Source organism: Hylobates moloch, unplaced genomic scaffold (genome assembly GCF_009828535.3).
Source record: "Hylobates moloch isolate HMO894 unplaced genomic scaffold, HMol_V3 SCAFFOLD_3, whole genome shotgun sequence".
NCBI lineage: Eukaryota > Metazoa > Chordata > Mammalia > Primates > Hylobatidae > Hylobates > Hylobates moloch.
This window is the reverse complement of record NW_026652278.1, coordinates 24,219,652-24,238,817: the sequence shown is the minus strand read 5'-3', so window position 1 is coordinate 24,238,817 and position 19,166 is coordinate 24,219,652.

The window sequence follows — 19,166 nt, the reverse complement described above, 5'->3', positions numbered from 1 at the left end:
CGTGCAAATCAGTGTGTGGCTAGAAATTCATTACCATAATTCAGGGTCAGTTGTTAGCTCAATATGAACATTAATAACAAAAGTGAGAATGATGAAGATGGTGATGATTAATAATCATTAGAAAAATTATCTCTTCTGTAATTTTAGCAGAGCTTTTTTCCAGATTGTTCCAAACCTTTGTAACTTTCCTTATATGCATCATCCTAACAAGAATGACAGGAATTAATTATGCCACTGCCTTTTGGTTTTATTTTCTAAAAGTCCTCTGATTTGAGGCAATGTCTTTGTCATTGTTTCTCAAAACAGAAAATAGAGGAAGCTTGAGGAGAACATATTCCAGTATTTTAATTCATGCAAATATATTCTCTCTCTGAGCAGCACCATCCAGCTCCCAGACAACAAACTACTTAGTCCTTCAAAGGTGAAATTACTGAGAACTAAGTTCTTCCATAATTTGAAGTTGAGGCAAGGTATTAATATGAATTGCCGATAAAAAATATTGAACATTGTATTAGTCCGTTTTCACACTGCTAGGAAGACACACCCAAGACCGGGCAATCTATAAAGAAAACAGGTTTAATTGACTCACAGTTCTACACGGCTGAGGAAGCCTCAGGAAATTTACAATTATGGCATAAGGAGAAGAGTTATGTCTTACATGGCAGCAGGTGAGAGATAAGAGTGAGGAGTGAAGAGGGAAGAGTCCCTTATACAACTATCAGATCTCATGAGAACTCACTATTATGAAAACAGCATGGGTGAAACTGCCCCCGTGATCCAATCACCTCCCACCAGGTATCTCCCTACACACTTGGGGATTATTGGGATTACAATTCAAGATGAGATTTGTGTGGGGACACGGAGCCAACCCACATCAAACATGTAAATAGAAAATCGGCAATGGCTAGAGCTGGCAACAGAAAAAGATGCAAAGTTTTTTTTCCAATTCTTATTAACTTTCTATCTTCCAAGAAGAGGGAAAAAAATCAAGCAGCATTTAGTGAGTGCCTATTACATTCATGGTGCTGTACTGGATATTTCACAGGAAAAAAAATAGAAGGTATTATCATCACTGTCATTGTAACTGTCATTATTATCACCATCCTCATTATCACAGCTACTATTTATTAAGGTTTTAGTCATGATGCTAAGTGTTTTATATGTAGTAAGTACCTCATTTCCCCTTTGCTGGAGTCCTATATGGTACTATATTAACTAGGACTTTTCCAGTTACAAACTAAAGAAGCTCAACTCAAGCTGACTTAAACAGCACAGCAACAAATAATATTACTCTACTACTGCTACTGATACTGGTGGACTAAGAGAGGTCCCCAGACGCTGGTGGGACCTTAACCTCCTTGGTGTCCAGGCCCTTAATACTGTCCAGAGAAGGAATTAAAGGACTAGTTAGAAAATAAAGAAAGTAGGCCGAGTGTGCTGGCTCACACCTGTAATCCCAGCACTTTGGGAGGCTGAGGCAGGCAGATCATGAGGTCAGGAGTTTGAGATGAGCCTGGTCAACACAGTGAAACCCCATCTCTATTAAAAATTAGCCAGGCATGGTGGCACACAGCTGTAATCCCAGCTACTTGGAATGCTGAGGCAGGAGAATTTCTTGAACCCAGGAGGCAGAGGCTGCAGTGAGCTGAGATTGTGCCACTGCATTCCAACCTGTGCAACAGAACGAGACTCCATGTCAAAAAAAAAAAAAAAAAAGGGAAAAGAAAAGAAAAAAATAGGGAGATTTATTGCAAAGTGAAAATGTATACTTAGGAGAAGGAGTGCAGACATAAGAGAGAGCATCTCACCCACAGAGCTTGGGGCTTCTATCTATGGGTTTCTTTAACCAAGGGGTGGAAATATTCATGAAGATTTCTGGAAGAAGGTGAAGATTTCTCAGAACCGTGGTGCCATCCATTTTGACACCAAATATATATGTTCCCAGAACTGTCATGGCACTAGTCAGTGTGTGATCTGGTATGTCAATGGGCATATAACAAGGTCCTAGGTGAAACCTAGGTCAAATCCAATGCTATGTTGGGTCCAGTCAGTCTGAGCTAGCTTGGCCCACATCCTGTTTCTCATGGTCTTATCCACCATGAGCTTATGCAACTATTTCAAGTTTCCCTTTGCTAGTGATGTGAAACTGCTGCCTGGGCATTTCTATTCTCCTGTGACCATCCTATATTATTCCTGTCTCATTACTACAGCTAATAATAACAATGCTAAAGTAAATTGGGGATTTAACAGTTCAAGAAAATGGGAAGGGTGGCTCTCGACACAGTATTATATCAGGCTTGTTTGCTATGTCTCCCCCTGCCACTCCACAACTTTTCTTAACTCACTGGCCTCAATCTCACCTTACATGGATATGTGTTCTACTTGTGGCAGCAAAGACGGATACCTGCAGTTGAAAGAGGCAGTTGGCCCTGCTTTCTCCAGCAAAGAAATCCCAAGGAACATCTCTTAATTATTCTGTCTTGGGTTACAAGTTTATCCTTTAACCAATGGCTGTAACCACAGGAATAAAGCTCTTCACTGAACAATCTTGAGTCAACATGCTCAGTCCTCAGATCCAAGGGGCAGGGGTTCTATGTTAGCTGTTTTGAATTATGGAGGGTTTAAATAAAATATATCGAAGTCCACCAGAGGTAGGTATACCATCTTACCATTTAACGGATAGAGAAAAAAAAGCTTAGATTGGTTAAGTAATTTAATGAAGATCATCCAAGTACACATGGCAAAGCAGGATTTTATTCAAGGTCTATCTCCAGCATTAATTTTAAAATCCATGTTCTTAAAAACAACTAAGCCATACCACTTACCTAGTTTAGGCCTTGGAGCTGTTTACAACCTGGAGGAAGGACTATTACCATTACATTATAAACTCATCACTCATTCCCTGCAGCCTGGAAACAGAACTAGAATTATCAGTACATGGGAAGTTTTCTTGGATTGCTTTTGTTGTTATATAAAAGGATCTGCTCCTGGCTTTGAAGAGTACAGAACACATTTACTGGCTCATTTTTTGCACATTTCTTACTCATTGCAAAATCAAAAGTCCGTAATGTAGCACTGGTCATTAGGACCATAGTGATGAAAGAGAATTGTGCTAAAATACATATAAAGCAGAGAAAAATAAACAAGTACTTCAATCATAGCTAGTAGCTTAGAACAAGAAGATTATATTATTAGCCATGGAAAAGATTTTATTTTAGACCTGCTTTGTGGAGTTGGTGATATTACAGGGGCTATTTGCAGGTATGGCTACTTATTTGACAGTTTCCTAACTGCCCTGGATTTGATGGCTAGAGACCTATGGCTGGATTTGGAGTGCTTTCATTGTTGCCCTTTTCAAATGTTTACTCAAAATTATTCCCTCCGTACTTGCAAAGAAGAGTCTGAAGTGCTTTAAGGTACCATCTGCTGTACCAAGGCTGTGTTTTTCCACTGATCCAGGCAGAAAAGAGAAAGAACTGGTTTGTTCATCCCACCCAGTGCAGCTATGGGGTTTGGGGGTGGGGGGGGGGCAGGGAGCAGAAAAAGAGAATTATCAGTGCTGTTACAACACTAAAAATTCATTGCAGGTAATTGCTGAGTCTCTTGCTTATTATCAATCCTTTCAAAACTACACTAATACTTGGCATATACTCAACCTAGTGCTCTCAGGATCACCTGAGAATCTTCTTTGAAAAGCCACTTCCTAGACCCCACCTCCAAGAATGAGTTAATGGGTCTGGGGTGAACAATATTCACCAACTGATTAATATTCTGCATATAATGTGTTGATCAACCAGTATCATTTGTTCCTTTTTTCCCACTGACATCTACTCCCACCTCACTCCCCTACTCCCATTTTAATTATTTCCTATTCATCCTATTGGTGAGGGACAGATGTCCAGAACTTCTGCTTTATAGAAAAAAGGAGAGACTATAAGAGATCAATCTCATGTAATTCAGCTGTGTGAGAGAGGCTGGCCTAAGAACATGTGTGTTCAAACATGTGTGTGTGTGAGTGTGTGTGTGTGTGTGTGTGAGAGAGAGAGAGAGAGAGAGCTTCTGCAATAAACCTCTAGGAAAATAAATTATCTCTTCCAAGCAAAGTTCAAGATGAGATTATGCTAATAAAAAAATTGGTAAACATGAAGCCTTGATAATTAACTCCCCTTTCCTTCCACTACCCCATATATATATATACACACAAACCCACCTCACTTTTACCTTATATTTTATATTATATCTATTACATATATATAAAAGTGAGGTGGGAGACAGGGTCAACATGAGTTCCTCAAGTCATATAAATTAATTCAATCAATTCCACCTTATTCTGAGGTAGATCCTTCAGTCTCTCTCCAACACATTCTTTCCCTGCCTTCTCCTTGGAAGCAATTTTCAAATTAACCCTATGAAGTCTGGCCAGGACTAGGGCACTTACATCTCCAGGTGGATGGAAACACCAGTGGCACTTTGTACGCAGACTACAGCCATTAAAAATGAGTGGTGCAATCCCAGCACTTTGGGAGGCTGAGGTGGGTGGATCACAAAGTCAAGAGATCGAGACCATCCTGACCAACATGGTGAAACCCTGTGTCTACTAAAAAATACAAAAAATAGCTGGGTCTAGTAGCACATGCCTGTAATCCCAGCTACTCAGGAGGCTGAGGCAGGAGAATTGCTTGAACTTGGGAGGCGGAAGCTATAGTGAGCCAAATTTGCACCACTACACTCCAGCCTGCGTGACAGAGACTCTGTCTCAAACAAACAAAAGAAAAAAGAGTGGTGTTAAGCTATCAGGACAAAAAAATAATATTTCATACATTTCCATTTTAATCTATATGTAAATTTAGCCAATCTACTTTAAAAATGGATTATTTATGAATGTTTATGTTTATGCCACTTCTCTGTGAGAGATTTATGCCTTTAATTAATGGTTTCAAAGCAACATTTTTACATTTTATAAAACCAGGTGATTGAGAAAATAAAGAATACAGACTCACCTCCTATTTGAGGACAAACAAAACCACTAAACCACATCTGAGCTAATAAAGAATAGAGTAAGGTTGACCTGAAAGCTGCTGACTTTTCATTTATATTCAAAGGCCATTTGAGAATCTGAAGAAATATCTTCCAAATGCACAATTTTCTAATTACTAAGTTCTCAATCAATATGAAATATAAAAGACTAGTAATTAGTGAAATGTTGCATTGTTTAGACATGGATTTATATTAACAAAAAAATGAAAAAAAATACGTTTATTCTTCTTATCCTCAGGTGTAGTGCATTGATGAAGGCATAATACATTTCCTCACAGACTTCTTATGTGTATTTCCTTGGAGAAGAATTTATGAAGAGGAGCAGTTAAGGAAACACTAGTTTTGTAACAAAAAGCCCCCTTGGTTCTGTGACTTATGATAATAGTTTACCTCTTGTTCACATAACAAACCACACTTTTCCATGCTTTTCAATAATCCTAAATTCCTTCCATCTTGTGGAAACACCAGCCTTGAAGCCTAGTTCTGGTCCACACCCAGTGAGCCAAAGGGAGGAGAGTGTGGAAAGGACAGAACCACTTCCTAAAAGCTTTGGCCGCACCCACATTCTAACAGCCAAAACCAAACATTCCCCTGACTGGAAATATGCTTATAGGACTGGCAGCCAAGCCCCAGCATAAAGGCTCTACTTTTCAAGGAGAATACACATTGTAGTGGATATCTCTGAAAAGATACCTGTATAGAAAGGATCATAACACATTATCTAATATAGTGTCCCAGACCTGCTTAAGGACCAGCATTACCAGATCCTAGTGAGTTTACTTACAAAACAGGGATTCTCTACTGCTCCTCAGAAAATCAGATATAACTCCCTGACAACTTCACTGCCATTCCCACTGGATGGGATCCTGTGCAGTCTTTGTAACATCAAGTCACTGTTTCTGATTTAATCTGAGATAAGAGTTTCTGATTGTTCATGGGCAGCACCGTGGATTCAGAGGACGTGTGAAAGCAGAAATGTAATATTTTCAACCACTATAGTGGGAAGAAACCTTGTCTAGGAAGGAATTCTCCCAAGATAAGACAAAGGTTATATGCCCCATGTATACAGAAATAACAAATATCCACCAGATACAAAATTACATTATACTTAGGTTACAACCAATAAAACTATTGTCGTTGGGGAAGACTGAAAGGAAATCAAAATAGTACTTGGATTTGGGTCAATTTCTTTTCTATTTACCAGTGTTCTGTATTTTTATATACATTATTTAAATATGTATAACTTGGGGCATTCTTTCTTCTGTTGAGCCAAAGATCCAGTTTCTAATATCAGGAGTTGTATATTTCTTTGAAGACCAAATAACCTTCTCTTGTAGTACCTTGAGGAAAGCTCAGTACAAATAGGGCATCTAGTTAACTTAATGAGTGATGCAGAAAGAAAAAACAGGAGAAATTGAGAGAAAAAATGTGCTTGAAATCCAAGAATATGTAAGTGAATGATTTTAGGGGGAGTTAATAGAAAATCTGCCACAAGCCCAGAAATAATTTCTTTGTTTCTTCCGCTTATATCCATTTCTCCATTATCATAATTGTTATTATCATTAAAATCATCATCACAATGATCATACTATCTAGTCCTTAAAGAATATGATAAAATAAGGTCTGCCCATCCATCTCAATTATGGTTTTTTCCTAATAAAGCAAAAAGAATCTCTAAATCAGAGCAAATTAAGCAAATGCTTAAACTCAAGGTTAAATTAATATTACTCAAAAACTTGAGTATGGAGAAAATAATTCTGTGATCTCATTGATAAATAATTTTCATGTTTTGAAAAGTGGGTATATAGGTAAGTATGGTAAGTAGAGAGGTAAGTGGATTAGAAAAGAATATAGGGCAGTTAAGTAATCAGACAAAGTAAAGAGGTAAGCAGGCAACACAAAATTTCCCCAAGTCACCACTTTCAGTTCTCAGCTTCTCAAACTCACCAGTAATAGAAATAATGATCTCAGAGGACAAAGTGTGAGACAAGCTTATCTTGTGACTAGGTGGGGTTTTGGAACCTGAACTCAAGCTAACCCTAATAGGAGGCAGAGGGAATTACATCAGTAACTGTACACTGTCCACAAATTGAAAACATTTTAAGTAGCATGCCCTTGTCACTCAGTGTATCTTGATTGCTCGTCCCCTAATCCATAATTACCCATCACTGTGTGATACCCTTGATTCCAAGTAGTAATTCCCTTAGCTCCTAGAGAATCTGCTCTTCAACTCCTGGGATCCCTCTTGCCAAATGAGATGCCCAGCTGTTTAGGAACAGAGCTCAGCAGCAGTGAGAAAAAAGGGCAGAGATCAGTCAGTTCAACTGACGTGCTTCTCACCGGCTCTGGGCAACCTCAATTTTGCTACTAAAATCTTATTTGAAATGATCCCAGAAAGATCAATGCTGAATGTAGTAATTACTCTTGGATACATGAATAATGGCCCTAATTTTTTACTTGCATGTGTACATTATATACCATCAGGATGTTTTGCTTTTGTTATTTATTTAAAAAACATAGGCCCAACTCATATGCTATTACAATTTTTTAAAGAAATGTATGAAAAATGTATGGAGAAAATAATTTAGCTATCTTATAAACAATTTTTATATTTTGAAAAGTGGGTAGATGGGTAAGCATGGTAAGTAGATAGGTAAGCAGGTTAGACAAGAAAACAAGTAGAGCAGTTAAGAGAAAGAAAAAAAGTCTAATATAGAGCAAAGTTTTTCTATGATCAGTAAAAAGATGTCTTCAGATGCTGTTTAAAACACTTATTGGGAGGCCGAGGTGGGCAGATCACGAGGTCAAGAGTTCGAGACCATCCTGGCTAAAATGGTGCAAACTGTCTCCATTAAAAATACAAAAATTAGCCAGGCGTGGTGGTAGGCGCCTGTAGTTCCAGCTACTCGGGAGGCTGAGGCAGAAGAATCACTTGAAGCTGGGAGGCAGAGGTGCATGCAGTGAGCCAAGATCAGCCACCGCACTCCAGCCTGGTCCAGAGTGAGACTCCGTCTCAAAAAAAAAAAAAAAACCCACAAACATTTAAAGAGGAATTTTCTCCCCTGGAGGTATGCAAAATCTGAGTTTATAGATTTAGAGAAAGACAATGTGAAGTGGCAAATACCAAAAACAAAAGAATTTAAAATGTGTAGCAGTTAGAATGTGCAAGTCTGTGGTAGCCAAAATTATGCTCCCCTAAAGATGTCCACATCCCAATTCCTTGAACGTCAGAACAAATATTACATATTGTCTATGTAACATTAATATCCTGCTCACTACACTTTCAGAAAGTTTAGTCAATGCGTTTCTCTTGATTCCCTCGGGAGGCAGACAAGCATCTGATCAGGTGTTTAATATGTATCTAAAGGGACATCTGATAGCCTAGCTCATCACTAATTGTATTACATATAAAAATCATTTGTGTTTATTCTTCCCTCTCAATCAGACCAAACAAGGTACAAATTAGGCTGGAATGAGTAAACAGTCTTACATTTTGTCAGTTAAAGAGCCTCTGACAGAAACTGATGAGATTAACAAAGCAGAGGCAAAACTGAAAATTAAGCAGCTGGCATCTTGAATAGCAACAAGGGAAAAATGTTTGGTAAAATTTAGAAGATTATGAAAAGTGGATGCAGCCGATTTGAGCTGTGTTTATTTCAATGGATGTTTTTATTTAAGTGACTGAGTAACTTTACACAGATCTCTTGCCAGTTCTCAGCTCTGCAAACAGCATTTAAGAAAAGAAAAAGTCACTGAGTTAAAGGAGCTCTGAAATTATGTCCTATAATTGGTCTCTCCTTTCAAAACCCGTCCCCGCACTCCCTATTTTTCACAATTCACCTTTCTAGAATACTCAACCCCTAGCCATGCCAGCATCTAGAAACAAGGATACATTGTCAAGTTTCTCTGGGGCTCAGTACTATACACCCCCATACCTGGTAGCTGATAGGCTGATACACAGAAAATGTGACCTTTGAATTTTCCAACTGCATTTTTCAAAGATGTTCTTTACTGCTATTAAGAGATCAAAAGCAAGACAGAACCATCAGACACTGGACTTTCTTATGAGAATTCCAAGGCCCGATGTGTTTTCCAGAGAAAACCTACACCTTCACAGCCTTTGTGGGAAGGAAACATTTTTAATCCTTTGAACAAAGACAGTTCAGTCCACGCTAAAGCAGCATAACTCTTCCCGAGTGCTCATAAGGTTTGCCCTACAACTAAACCCCTCTACCATCAAGAAAGTCAATGTCTCCAGGCCTCATAGCATGGTCTTTTGGATCCCAAGAGCTATCAGGCTAACATACTGGAGTTTTAGAGCTCAGACTTTACATGTGAAAATTCACATGTCCATTGTATTTCTCCAGAGACTTTGGGTTCAAAGGATTTGTCAAAATTACTTTCCCTTCTTCCTTTACCTTGCATGGCTATGGGTTCAAAGGATTTGTCAAAATTACTTTCCCTTCTCTTTTACCTTGCATGGCTATGGACTCTGTGGCTTATTGGAGACCACCAAATGGCTGCAACCCCCAAGCACCTCAGGGAGGTTCGGCAGATACACATCAGACGTGAAAAATACAAGGAATATAAGAATCTAGCTCTTACCAAAGTGACCAACTTTCCCACATGATATTTAGCCTCTGAGATCATCAACCAAACTCATCTATGTGTTGACCACTCAGCATAGATAACCAGTTACAAAGTGGTAGAGGTGGGGGTCTGTCTGCCAAAGCCCATTTATGCCCTTTGCTGCCTCAAAAAAGAGTAAGTCTGTAGTTGGCTTGTAGTAAGATGTGACTTGAGATTTCTCACCCAGGAAGCCTGCACTCAGAGACTCACTGCTATTGGTCAGGCACTGATGAGAAAAATCACATCCATTAAAATATAATATTCTTTTCCAGAACTTAAAGCACAAAGAGGTATGTATAGTGAGAGAATGATCACTAGAGATGAAAATAAACAGTACAACAGGGACACCAAGAGCTAACATTTCCAGCAAAAAGGCCAGCCAATGGCTTCACTGACCATTCCAAACTGTATTTCAGACATGTCCCAGACAAGGAATTACTATCAAATTATTTTCAAAGCCCAATCAAAGCAATGAGATCAAAGTACTACCCTCATTGAAATATTAACATCACATCACTTCTTTACAGGGGTATTTTTGTTTGAAAACACATCGGGGAAAAAGATTATTTTGTTTTACATCTCGTCAATCTGAACATCCTTAACAGGAGCTCGTTATTTCCTAGAAGGCACCAGGTAACAGAAATGTCCTACAGATCCTTTCCTGTATGGAATGCCAAAGGCTCTCAGTGACTGACCTGGGGTGAGTCCACATAGTAAATCACACTACAGAAGCCATTTTGCTCTCTATGCACTTTCTCAAGATGCTCAATTTTGTAGCTATGCATTAAAAATAGCTAGGAGGAGAATCTAAGTATCTGCATCAAAAATGTCGAGGATTAGGATCTGCCATAGCTATCTCATGGGACATTGAGCAGCGTGGTGTTCTTTGTAATGTAGTTAATTACTCCTCAGCTCTCCAGTACCAGCTCATTTCACCTTCACAAACCTTTTAATAATGATACACCTGTGAGTTAAATTTTGTAATATACCCTGAGTTCATATTTAATGACTATCTTACGGATCAAACCTAACTTCTAATTGAAGATTTTTCATGGAGGCTCTGTTTCACAATTATACTGTTTTCCTTCATCACTTCAAATCGTAGGCACTGTTAAAGCACAATTTTTTTTTTTAATTTTATGAGACACAGTCTCGATATGTCACCTAGGCTGGAGTATAGTGATGTGATTATAGCTCACTGCAATCTTGAACTCTTGCCTCAGCCTCTTGAATAGCTGGGACTACAGGCACGTGCCAGTTTGCTTGCCTGGAAATTTTATTTTTTAATTTTTAGTAGAGAGAAGGTCTCACCATGTTGCCCAGGCTGGTCTCAAACTCCTGGGCTCAAGTGTTCCTCCTGGCTTGGCCTCCCAAAGCCCTGAGATTATAGGCATGAGCCATGGCACCTGGCCCTGAAGCACCATTTAAACGTGCTCATCAGCACCAGAAAGACTCCTTCCCTTTTCCTGATTCCCATAGTCCTTTCTTTCCCGTGTTCTGTGTCATTTATAGTCTGCCCCATTTTAGAGTTACTTCTTTATATCTCAGTTCCAATACCAAACTGTACACCTCTTAAAAACATTTTTGTGTTCCTCTGTGTTTTGGCTTTCCCTGTGTCTAGACCAGAGTCTTACATATTAAATTAGGTCAATCCGGTTTTGCTAAGAATATGATTTTTGAAATATCAATAATTTAGTAACAAACATAATACAGGTAAGAAAATAGCACCAGAGCATCCCAAATTAGAGAAAAAGAATATGATATGGATATTATAAATGCAAACTTTCAAATCAGACAGCTTTGCAACTAATTTATGGAAACTTGGGGAATAAATTTAAATAATGTAGGTTTGGTTTCTTAAGACCTGTAAAATGGAGTTATTTCTGGGACATGCTTTATAGAGTTCTTGTCAGAATTTAATGAGATTATGCCCTTTAAGCAGCTCAGTGTGGCAAATACCCAATCAATGTTACTATTATTTTTCAGCTAAATGATCTGTCTCAGTCTTTGTTTCTCTCTGCCTCTCAACACCTGCACACGTATGCATGCACACGTGCACACACACACACACCCCCCAGATAGATTATATGTGGCCTTATCAGTAAAAGTAATGTAGTATCACAAAAGGATTCTCACTTTATCAATCATTGACTCAAAATTTCTATCTAGAAGTTACTGTCAAATGAAAAACAAATCCAGACTTAATCAAGAAAAGACACTTTTAAGATGACTACTGCAATAGGAAGAACACATCAACCTCAGAGTCCGTATATGTCTCAAAATTAAACAAAAGCAAAAGGTTTTTCTTGTATAGGGAAGTGTCTGCAGGGCTAGCAGGAACTTTGTTAGGGAAGAGAATGATTTGGGGGGGCCAGCAGACAACGTGATCAGGGTGGTTCAACAGGAGATGCTCTTCCCTGTGGTAAGCTGCTAAGGGAAGGAAAGGTCAGAGGTATATTCTGCATCTCAGTACTAGCTAACCCTTAACTGCGAGGGTGAGCCAAAGGTCCAGGTCAAGTGGAGAGAAGAGAAGCCCAGCTGAAGTTTGTTCGACCCAAGTGAATTGTCAAGTGATGGGCAACCATAAGCACTTGGTGAGCACGTATCATTTCACTCATATTTCTTTGGCTAAACATTTACAGTTAATTAAATAATAATGTGTTTTTCCAGTTTTTATTGCAGAATTAGAAAAACAGATTGAATTATTTGTCATTATGTAGTATTCTTTCCTAAATGTTTAACTTCAATGACTGCTATATCATTATTAGAAACTAAATAAGAACGTATTTAGGATCAAGGCATTCTATAGGGACCATTAGGCTCTGCAGGCACTTTGCCATGTAAATAGATGTGAGTAGCTTTACTGCATCTCCCAGGCCTTAGAGAACATCTGTCTTCTTCTCCAGCTCGTGTATCAAAAGCTCTGGATTGAAAACTAGATAAATCATTCATTCTATTTAAAAGCTACATGGGCAAATAGAGAAAAGAATATCTGACTAGCAGAAGCAGTTATTGTGAGGATGAAATATGATGAGAATGTGCTTTACAAATATAGAGGAGTAAATAAATGGAAGGTATATTTGTGCATTCTCATGCTACTACTATGAAGAAATACCCAAGAAACTGGGTAGTTTATAAAGAAAACAGGTTTAATTAACTCACGGTTCCACATGGCTGGGGAGGCCTCAAGAAACTCACAATCACAGCCGAAGGCACCTCTTCACAGGATGGAAAGAGAGAAAATGAGTGCCAGCAAGGGAAATGCCAGACGCTTATAAAACCATCAGATCTCGCGAGAACTCACTCATTATAATGAGAACAGCGTGGGGGAAACCACCCCCATGATTCAATTACCTCTCACCAGCTCCCTCCCACAACACGTGGGGATTATGGAGATTACAATTCAAGAGGAGATTTGGGTGGGAACACAGCCAAACCATATCAGAAGGTAATGTTACTTATATATCAGATTGTGTTCATTAATGAGAGTTTGATTATAGGCCAGGGGAACTTTATATCCTTATTCAATTTAATCATTACTCAAAACTAATAAGGTATTTTCTCCTTGCTACAGAAGTGAAAACTGAGGTTCAAAAATGAGAGTCATTTATACTTTTCTAATTGATAAATAGTAGGGCCAAGATTCACCTACCACTCTCCAGTCCCAAAGCCCATAACCGCTAATTAAGTTGTTTCCTGTCTTCTCATTCACAAATACAAGTTTCTTTTTAAAAAAAAAAAAAAAAAAAAAAGAAAAAGAAAAAAAAGCTCTTGAAAGAATTACGTAATTTTAAGAAAAACAGAAAATACCATACCCTTGCCTGCCTCAATCCTCATCCCAAATTATGAAAAGATGCTGCACCATGAACTATTTATTGGAACCCTGCAAACAATGCGCCCTCTGCCTTGCTGAGATGGGGGAGCCAGGAACTATGAAAGGAGCAGGTATGTTGAGTGAAAGTTGCCAAATTTACACATCTACTTTTTTTTTTATTGTAGTCACATTCCCCTTAACACTCCCTCATCCCTCACTGTCAGGGGTGTGGGGTTTAGGAATAAATTAGTTATAATAAGCTACCACTTCTGCCCACCGATAGAATTACTCTCATAAACTAGGGCCTGGGGATACATGTCCCTATTGAAAATTGAAATGAGAGGCCATTCCCTCTCTGTAAAGGATGAAAGGACAGGCCTTTCTCTATTGCAAGGTGAGGGAAGAGGGCATTCTTCTTAGAGGAAACAGCATGGGAATTCAAGGAGTTGAGAGAAAACCTAGAAATGTAGATGGGAAGCCCCCAGTATTAAACTTTCTCACTGGTGACATACCAAAAGCTAGATGGATAGTGATTTGGATTGTGGAAGTAAGTGGAAAGGAACTGCCAATGCCAGGTGTTTCTATGCTGCTGTTGCTCTGTTTGGAAAAAAGTCCCATAGACTGAAGGGCTGTGTACTGGTTAAGTCTATTTGTAAACTTCGGTCTTAGAAATTTACATATTTTACAAAACATTTGCAGAGTGGTCATTATGTGCAAGGAACTGAGCTAAAAGTTTTTATATGCATTGTCCTACTGAATTGAACCTATACAACTACTGCATGGCAAGAAACATTTATCTTCACCTTATAGATGTGAAGTCTGCAAAATAAAGTGGAGAAGTAATTTTCTCAAGTTATTATATAATTTAAATTCAATAAATACTATAACTATTTTATAAAGTCTGACTCCTCTCCATTTGAATTTTGGAAGGCGGAGCCTGTCAACCTATCAATGCATTCCTTTTTTCCAAAGTAAGATTTAGTGTGCATATACTTGTGTGTGTGTTCATGTGCAAGCATGCATGGGTATCTCAGAATAAAGAAGAGATGATTTCATTCCAAGGAATTAAGCTTCTGGTCAGGAAATAAAATTCCTCACAATCATATCAGTACTTCCTCACAGCAAAACTTTCATTCCCTAAGTGTATCCAGGAAGCCCTATAGCTACCAGACATCCACTTCTCCATGTAATCGGATCATAGTGCAGTGGTTCTCAAAATCTAGTGTCTGACCAGCTGCATCAGCAACACCTGAAAATTTTCATGTCCCAGCCCAATAGAGGGGCCTAGCCCCACAAGGGACTCTGATGCTTGCTAAAGGTTGAGAACCACAACTGTAGAGAGAAGCGATCTGAGTAAACTGATTCACCTGGAAGTGTGGATGACTAGGTTCACTCTTGTTGCGTATTGACTTATTAAAGGAGAAACTACAAAACAGGTCTTGTAGCCTTCATTTCCAGCTAGACTGTTGCTGTTTCTATATACAGAATCATTGGCCATCCAATAATATGAAAGTTACCAGAGCAGCCACAATGAGACTTAGCTACTTTGGCCTGGAAATAGGTACTTTTCAGCTAGCCTCAGGGAAATGACACAAGGACTAAGTTGCTAGGCTAATTGCTGCATGATTATACACAAAAATTCAGTCTGGTCCCGTGATGGAAAATGGTTGGGAGGTAATTATGAATTGGTAATCTTTCATGACTGTGGTCCTGGCTTTGTTTGCATAGGCTCTGATTACAGCAAGCGGATTGTTTTCCCTCACGTTTGAAATCGAAGATATGACAGGGAAGGAAAGAGGAGACAAATTGCCAAACAAAATCAGGTTATAGAGAACTTCCAGAGAATTTAAAAGGGCACTAAACTTAAACACACCTTACAATACCTGAAGCCTAGACATAACGTGTGCATCTTTGTTTCAATTGGCTTTGATATATTTTATGTCAATTTTTGCAGTTTGCCAGTGTATCGACATGGTGCATTGAAAATGTGGCTTGAAGTCAAGAATAATAAAGATTACATGCTCTGAGTACACATTTGGAGGGCAATTGATCAGGCAGCATTCTGTTTAGGAAGCTCAACGTGGTAAATTAGGAAGAGCCTGATCACTTACGACCAGAAAGGTTGTGTGGAAAGAACTGATGCCGACCCAAGCTCTGCTGTTGAAGAATTTCACGAACTTAGACAAAGCGTAGTCCCTCTCTGAAGTTCAGTGAAGGTGCTATTCTGCACACTAACGTTGCCAGGTCTTGGCACATGCTCTTTCCTCTAAGAAGAATGCCCTCTTCCCTCACCCTCAGGGTCCCCTGGTAAACTCTCCTCCATCAAGATTCACCTTAAGCATCACCTCACTAGATATTCACTGGCTCTTCAGGTAGAGCTGACAGTAAAATCTTCTAAATAAGTATGAGGAACATTTATTAATATGATACACATAAAAGGCATACGACAGTGGGTTTCGTTCATCACAAAATACAATAATTATTTGTCTACTAATCTGTTATCCTTATCAGACTGCTGAACAAAATGACTACAAAAGAAGGGTTTTTAGTTGTACTTAGTGGGAGGAATAGGAAAAAATGTTTACTCCATCTCAGCAGAAGTCTAAGAATATTTCATATGAAAGAATCTATAACTTTAGAGATAAGTATTAAGTGTGATTCCTGTCCTCAAAGAGCATATTTGCTTGATTGGTCAGTTTAGTTTCTACTCCTTAATATCTCTAAGGTAGACTAGGAACACCAGTCCTGAGACTACAGGACTGCATTGTCCAATACAGTAGCCACTAGCCATATGCGACCATTTAAACTCAAATTTAAATTAACTAAAATGAAATAAAATTAAAAACAGGCCAGGCACTGTGGCTCATGCCTGTAATCCCAGCACTTCGGGAGGCGATGGCAGGCAGATCACCTGAGGTCGGGAGTTCAAGATCAGCCTGACCAACATGGAGAAATCCTGTCTCTACTAATAACACAAAATTAGCTGGGCATGGTGGCACATGCCTGTAATCCCACCTACTCGGGAGGCTAAGGCAGGAGAATAGCTTGAACCTAGGAGGCGGAGAACCCGAGATGGTGCCATTGCACTCCAGCCTGAGCAACAAGGGCGAAACTCTGTCTCAAAAAAAAAATAAAAAATAAAAATAAAAATTTATTTTTTCAGTTATACTAGCCACATTTTAATTGCTCAATAGCCATATGTGATTAGTAGCTACCATATTGGACAGTGCAGATATTCAATATAAGTAGGTCCTACTAATGCCTTGCGTGTACTGGAAACTTACCCTTTTTTTGCAAGAAAAATGGCAGTGTAGGTTACAGCCCATACTTAGAAGCAGGCCTGTCTATAGCAAGGTGCGACCCCTAGGATGCAGAGGTATGTGGTAGTTGTTCAAATTGAATAAAACAATTAAAATCTATCGTTATCGATTCTTTAAGTGGAGTAAAAGAAGCCTTTCCCAGATGGAAACTAGTTTGTTGCCAGTTCAAGTTATCAAAGCAATCCTCCAAGGGCCTCAACAGGTCCCTTCTGGTGGGTTGCAGGGTTTAGTCAACACATGGTCAGAGACACATATCTCCTCAAAATAATGACCCATCTCCTGGGCATTTTATCCATTTTCCTATTATACTTTCCTCAACTTCTTAGAATGCATTACTTTTCTGATTTAAACTGTTAATCCACTGAGAAGAGAACACATCTTTTTTTCCTACAACAGCCAGTGCACAGTTAAATAATGCTTACAATAATATTTAAGGGTAACAACCATAGAACATGCCTGGGGAAAATTAATACGTTTTTTTTTTTTTTTTTGAGACAGAGCTTCGCTCTTGTTGCCTAGGCTGGAGTGCAGTGGCACATCTCGGCTCACCACAACCTCCAACCCCTGTGTTCTATCGATTTTCCTGCCTCAGCCTCCCGAGTAGCTGGGATTATAGGCATGTACCACCACACCTGGCTAATTTTGTATTTTTAGTAGAGATGGGGTTTCTCCATGTTGGTCAGCCTGGTCTTGAACTCCCGACCTCAGGTGATCCACCTGCCTCAGCCTACTAAAGTGCTGGGATTACAGGCCTGAGCCACCACGCCTGGCAAGAAGATTTAAAGTATTTTTTTTTCCTTACATAGTAAAGAGTTAATTGTGATATTCAAATCTAAGTTACACATGGGCAAGAAGAGTGAAGAGATTCAACAGTATTACTAGACAGACACAAACCATCAATTATCCAGAAGCTGTATCAGCCAAAGACACAAGTGAAGGCAACTGATAAATAGCCCAGTGGCTACAGGAACCACTGAAACACGTGAAAAATTGAGCATATTCAGGAGAAAGAGATAGTTCTAGAGACCTCTTCAGGGAATAGAATCTTGACAATTTGGAGAAGTGAGAATGAACAGCATTAAGGGCCCTGAGAGGAAGACATGGGCACCTGAAAAGTATCTAAGCAGGACCACAGCACCAACATCATTACATCCTGCCAAGGTCGAGTTGGTAAAGGAGCTTCCCATGCAGCCTCAGCTGGTGCTGGGGACACAAGGAGACAGCACAGAAGCAGTAGTTCATGTTCCCAACTTTTCTGTAAGTCCTGTAATGAACACAAAAAGGTCAATAGCAGATGATATACTACAAAGGTCCAAATTAACCTGCTATGCTTCAGACCCATAGGTCCAAGAGGAAGTGGGCAGGCAAAGGAAGATAGTCAGAACCTCACCTTCTTTGCAACACCCTCTTTCACTGCCACCTCAGGAGTCTCTTCTAACCCTGAGTGCTCCTGCTCTCATGCCGGTGTCACCCATCTGGCACTGAGGTTTTGATATTTCTAGTGGTCAGTATTCTTAGCATGGAGCTGCCTTGTCTCTCCAAGTGGAACCAAGAAACTGTGGTCTGTCTCCTGCCACTGTCTTGCCTGGTCGCCTCCACATGTGGAACAGGTGTGGCTGCTGAACAAATCTTACACTTGAAAATGGTCTTGCTCTTCATCCAAGTCACACAGGTAGAAAACATCAGGCTCATCCCACCAGTCTCTCCTGATATTGTTTGATCCTAATGCTGACCTCCTAACTGAATAGCTGAACATTTTCAGGCCTGGCTGTTTATTGCAGACACTGTCTGGTGAAACATCAAAGAGGCCACAGCATGCTTCTTATGAAACCAACCACAATGGTGGAATTTTCTTTCCTTTCTCTGGTTTGAACACTGTATATTTGTGATGCAGGTGGCCCAGCTTCATTCTCTGCTGTATTCTTTAATTAGTCTCGTTTCTGGGTCGTGTTGTTGGTGTCCTGGTGCTTGTTCTTAGATTCTACGCTATGTGAATGGCCTGTGAGGGCTCTTGTGTTTCCTTACTGGAATCTGGGTAGATTCTCCAAAGAAGGTTGTTTTTTAAGGATGTTTGGGCTGCATGGAATTGTTTAGTTCTTACTTTTCTCCAAAATGCATCCATAATTTGCCCTGCTCTACAGCGATTGAAAACTTGGGTATATAATCTTGAACCAAGATAAAATGGGAAAGAAAAATTGGACCTTTCTTCATTTTTTTTATTAAAAAGTTAGCAAGAAGACAACCCAGGGAAAATTAATGTCCGCTATTAGGTAGGATAACAGAATGGAAATAGATCGGAATGAATTCAAATTTTGCTTTGGTACTACCTAGCCAGATGACCTCAAACAATCATCTCAATTGTTAAA